Here is a 6,000-nt window from a genome sequence, read left to right on the forward strand (position 1 = left end):
TCATGCCGATTCCCTCCTGCACCACCGCGTACTTTGTGCCCCCTTTTGCGCTCGAATTAGTCTAGCTCGCTGAAAACTCCCGATTCGAGGGTTTCTAATAGAACTGCTTTAAGGTTTGTGCGCGTGCAAAACAACTCTCATGTATGCAACCAAACTGTTTTCTTTACACTCAATGAATCTGTTTGAGCTAATGCAGACTACCCACCATGCATCAATAGCGCACAAAACATGTGGGTGACGCGCTGGCGGCAAGGGCGTGGGGATCCGGGATGCCATTGTTGACGCCGGCCGGGTGCGGCCATCCCGTGTCCTGCTGTCGGAGTCAAGCTAGGGGAGCGCCCGCGGGAAAGGAGACTCGCTCGGCGGCGCCCACCCCCCACGTGAAAGACTCGGAGCTTCGTGCCCTGCCCAAGCCCCACGTGAAAGACTCGGAGCTTCGGGCGTGTTCTGAACTCCTGCAACTTCTGAAAACTTCCCAGATTCTGCTTCCTCACGTAGCTTCTCACTTCACGTAGCGATGGGAAAGCGTTCGGGAGCTCTAGTGGCTTCTCCCAGCGGTGCAGCCCATCTGGGAGCTAGCTGGCCTAGTTGGGCTCCAGTTTGGGCCGGTTGGAGGCAGCCCAACTTGGTGGTTCAGCCAGAGAAGGAGCCCTCGTACCGATTCCATCGAGGGAGCGAAGAGCGATCTGTTACGGAAAATCCTATTCGCCGCTCGCTGCGGCAAACTGTCGAGCGATCGCACAGGGGCAGCGCAGCGAGCGAAGAAATGGGCCGGCCACACATAATGCGTCCAAACCGGTTTTGGGAACCTTCCAGAAGGTTCCCTAAACCGGGTTTTTTTCCTGTATCGTTTTTTCCTGGTTCTTTTTCGGCTTTCTATCGTTTTTTTATTTCTATTTTTTTCGTTTCTGTTTCTTTTTCATTTTTTCGTTTTTTGTTTCTTGTTTCACTTTCTTTTTCAAGTTTCTTTTTCTTTTTCAGAATATGTTCATAGTTTTACAAAATGTTTATGATTTTCTTTTTTATTTCCTTTTCTTTTCTTCTCTTTATTTAAAAAAAATCAAAAATTTAAATTTTGTTCGTGTTACCAAAAAATGTTCTCAAAATTCAAAATTTGTTCTCGTTACACAACAAAGTACAAAACTTCCGAAATTCAGAAAATGTACTGAATTTTAATTTTTTGTTCACATATTCAAAAAATGTTCGCGCTTCCAAATTTGTCCGGGATTTTTCAAAATTTCTCTCCATTTCAAAAATTGTTCTCAAGATTCAAAAAATGTTCGTGCATTAGAAAATTGTTCAGACTTCCAAATTTGTTCGGAATTTTTCAAAATTTCTCTCCGTTTCAAAATATGTTCCCAAGATTCAAAAAATGTTCGTGCTTCAAAAAATTGTTCGTGCTTCCAAATTTGTTCAGGATTTTTTAAAACTGTTCACCATTTCAAAATTTGTTCTCAAGATTCAAAATATTTTCGTTTTTACTGTTTGTTTTCTTTCTTTGGTTTCTTATTTCTTTTTCTTTTTCTTTTCTCTTTTTTTCAAAATATTCAAATTTTGTTTGCCTTTCCATAAAATGTTCAGTTTTTTAGAAATTGTTCTCAAAATTCAAAAAATGTTCTCGTTACACAAAAAAGTGCAAAACTTTCGAAATTAATATAATGTACCGGACTTCAAATTTTTTGTTCAGGTTTTCAAAAAATGTTTGCGCTTCCAAATATATTCGGGATTTTTCAAATTTGTTCTCTATTTCAAAATTTGTTCTCAATATCCAAAAAATGTTCGTGCTTTAAGAAATTGTTCGCGCTTCCAAATTTGTTCTACGTTTCAAAAATTGTTCTCAAGATTCAAAAAAAAAATGTTCATGCTTTGAAAAAAAATCCGTGCTTCCAAGTTTGTTCTCTGTTTCAAATTTTGTTCTCAAGATTAAAATAATGTCCGTTTCTTTAAAAAATGTTCATGTTCAAATTTTGTTCTCAAATTTCCTCGCTTACAAATTTGTTCTCTGATTCAAAATTTGTTCTCAAGATTAAAAAAATGTTCGTGCTTTAAAAAATGTTCATGTACAAATTTTGTTCTCTAAATTCAAAAAATGTTCGGGATTTTAAAAAATGTCCAGTTTATCAAAAATTTGTTCAAGCCTTTTAGTTTTTCTTCTAAAATTTGGAAAGTGTTCGCTTTTTAAGAAACACCTTTTCAAAATAATTTTCGCGTTAGGAATTTCAGAAAATGTTCGGGCCTCCTTTACATTTATCTCCGCGCGCCATATCAAATCAAGGAAGGTTGTCTATTGCGATGGCTATGGTCGTTCGTTGAAAGTTGGAGGTCCCTGGTTCGATCCCTCTCTCGAGCAGAGTTTTTTGTGATTTTTTCACTGCGTTGCGCGAATGGGCCGGCCCAGCTGGAGACGCGCCTGTGCGTCCGCTCGACAATTCGCCGCAGCAAGCGGCGCATAGGAGCTCTCATCTGTTACAGCGAGCGTACCGGTTCGATCGGAATTGACTTGGCGGTGGCAGCTCCTTGTAAATTCGGTGAACTTCTCCTTTTCCAAATCGGTGGAGCTGGGCTTTTGGTACTCCGTGTTTTTACACTGGAGTCCGGCTGAGCTTCTCGCTTCTAGCTTCTTGGCAGTAATTCGTTCGGCTCAGCTTCCCTCCATAAATCCGTGAAGCGTGGAGCTGGAGAGCCTTTGAACACGCCCGATTCGTGCCCTGCCCACCCACAATAGGCAGTAGTGGTAGATGTAAAAACCACTGGTCTGATTTAATTTTTGGAATCTGCAATTTGTAATTGACTCGATTTTGCTGGTCAACTACTCGACGCAATAGTTATTCTTACAGATTTGTCTATTGCTGCTTGTTTTTTTGTGCCAAGCTTGATTTGCGTCGCCCGTTGCTTCCAGTGTCGTAGCTGTCTTTTTTCTTTGGCCTCGTACGTGTGCTGCTTTCATCGATTGTTTTTGGCCCGCTGTCCCTGTGTCTGTTTGGGCCTGTTTTTGGCCCGTTGTCCTAGTTGAAAGTCCACCATCGAATCGTAACTAGGCTCATAGTTGTCCAAGTACCATGTCCACCTTCGGCTCACAACTAGAGCTTGTGTTTTGTTTTTCATCCCGGTTCCGAGTCCACCCTTTGACTCACAAGTGGGCCCATAGTTTGTTTCATTCCAGTTGCAAGTCGATACTTGACTTGCAACTAGGCTTATAGTTTCGTAGTTATCTTAGTCGCAAGTCCACCCTCGTGACTCGCAACTCATATCGTAGTTTCGTGTAGGTGTCCTAGTTGTACGTCCACCCTCGACTCGCAACTCGTATCGTAGTTTTGTGTAGTTGTCCCAGTTGCAAGTAGACCCTCGACTCCAAACTAGGCCCGTAGTTTGTTTCATCTCAGTTCCAAGCCCATCCTTGACTCGCAACTCAACCCGTGTTTAGTTTCACATGCCGGTTGTAGGCCCACCCATGACTCATAACTGGGCCTGCAGTTTGTTCGTCCCAGTTGCATGTCGATACTTGACTCGCAACTGGGCTCGTAGTTCTGTACTTGTCCTAGATGTAAGTCCGCCCCCGTGACTCGCAACTCGGCATGTGTTCTCTTTCATCCTGGTTGTAGGTCCACCCTCGACTCGCAACTAGGCTGGTAGTTTGTTTCATCCCAGTTGCAAGTCGACCCTTGACTCGCAACTGGGCTCGTAGTTTCATAGTTATCCTAGTTGCATGTCCCCCATCGACTCGCAATTGGGCTAGTAGTTGTCCTAGTTGCAAGTCCACCCTCGTCTCGCAACTGGGCATGTGTTTTTCTTTTTCATCCCAGTTGCAAGTCCACTCTCAACTCGCTACTGGGCTTTAAATTTGTTATTGTTTCAGTTGCAAGTCCACCCTTGACTCGCAAATGGTATCATAATTTTGTGTTGTTGTTCGAGTTGCAAGTCAAACCTTTGATGGAAAACTTGGGCCCGCCTGAGCCTTTACGTTGTCCCAATTGCAAAACATCCTTGACATGTAATTGGGGCATGCTTTTTTTTAATCCTAGTTGCAAGTTCACACTCGATGCGCAACTAGCGGTCTACTCATTATTGCCTTAGTTGCACCTCCACCACCGACATGCAACCAACCCCCATTTTCCCTAGTTGCAAGTTCATCCTCGATATGAAACTTGGGGATGAGGAGCCTGACCCTTTTGTCCCAGTTGCAAGTTCACATTCGATGCACAACTAGCGGTCTACTCATTATTGCCTTAGTTGCTATTGGGGAACGTAGTAATTCAAAAAATTTCCTACAATCACGCAAGATCTATCTAGGAGATGCATAGCAATGAGACGGGAGAGTGTGTCCATGTACCGTTGTAGACCAAAAGCGGAAGCGTTTAGTAACGCGGTTGATGTAGTCGAACGTCTTCACGATCCAATCGATCCAAGTACCGAACGTACGGCACCTCCGTGTTCGGCACACGTTCAACACCATGACGTCCCTCGAGCTCTTGATCTAGTTGAGGACGAGGGAGAGCTCCGTCAGCACGACGACGTGGCGACGGTGTTGATGATGTTACCGGCGCAGGGTGATAATGTCACGCCCAAGATGCGACCCTATCCTAAAAGAACTCGAAGGTCCCACCAAGGATAGAAGCGCATCTTAAAGATGCTTTTACAAGGTGGATATCATTACATCAACATTACATAATAGTGGGGATACATCCAATGACACATGAATACAACAATATATCATACATAAGAGCAACATCCGACTACGGATGGAACACAAACAGAAACTCAAACGCCATCCACCCTGCTAGCCCAGGCTGCCGACCTGGAACCTATCCCCTGATCGAAGAAGAAGCAGAAAAAGAACTCCAAAACAAGTAAACATTGCTCTCGCGTCATGATCATCGCATAACCTGTACCTGCAACTGTTGTTGTAGTAATCTGTGAGCCACGAGGACTCAGCAATCCCATTACCATGGGTATCAAGACTAGCAAAGCTTAATGGGAAAGGAAGGGGTAAAGTGGTGAGGTTGCAGCAGCGACTAAGCATATATGGTGGCTAACATACGCAAATAAGAGCGAGAAAAGAGCAAACGGAACGGTCGTGAAACTAGCAATGATCAAGAAATGATCCTGAACACCTACTTACGTCAAACATAACCCAAAACCGTGTTCACTTCCCGGACTCCGCCGAGAAGATACCATCACGGCTACACACGCGGTTGGTGCGTTTTAATTCGTATCTGGTGTCAAGTTATCTACAACCGGACATTAACAAATTCCCATCTGCCGCATAACCGCGGGCACGGCTTTCAAAAGTTTAAACCCTGCAGGGGTGTCCCAACTTAGCCCATGATAAGCTCTCGCGATCAACGAAGGATATACCTTCTCCCAGGAAGACCCGATCAGACTCGGAATCCCGGTTTACAAGAGATTTCGACAATGATAAACCAAGACCAGCAAAGCTGCCCGCTGTGCCGACAAATCCCAATAGGAGCTGCACATATCTCGTTCTCAGGGCACACCGGATGAGCCAGACGTCGGGTTGGCATAGACCCTGTTGCCCAGGGGGCGCCGGACATCGCTCGGTTTGGACCAGCACTTAGAGAAGCACTGGCCCGGGGGGGCTAAAATAAAGATGACCCTCAGGTTGGCCGACCCAAGGGAAAGGTATAGGTGGTGGTGAGGCAAATGGTAAAACCAAGGTTGGGCCTTGCTGGAGGAGTTTTATTCAAAGCGAACTGTCAAGGGGGTCCCATAAATCACCCGACCGCGTAAGGAACGCAAAATCGGGGAACATAACACCGGTATGACGGAAACTAGGGCGGCAAGAGTGGAACAAAACACCAGGCATAAGACCGAGTCTTCCACCCTTTACCAAGTATATAGATGTATTAATTAAATAAGAGATATTGTGATATCCCAACATAATCCTGTCCACCATGGAGCAATCTTCAACTTCACCTGCAACTAGCAACGCTATAAGAGGGCTGAGCAAAGCAGTAACATAGCCAAGCAATGGTTTGCTAG

Source organism: Triticum dicoccoides, chromosome 7B, assembly GCF_002162155.2.
Source record: "Triticum dicoccoides isolate Atlit2015 ecotype Zavitan chromosome 7B, WEW_v2.0, whole genome shotgun sequence".
Taxonomy (NCBI): domain Eukaryota; kingdom Viridiplantae; phylum Streptophyta; class Magnoliopsida; order Poales; family Poaceae; genus Triticum; species Triticum dicoccoides.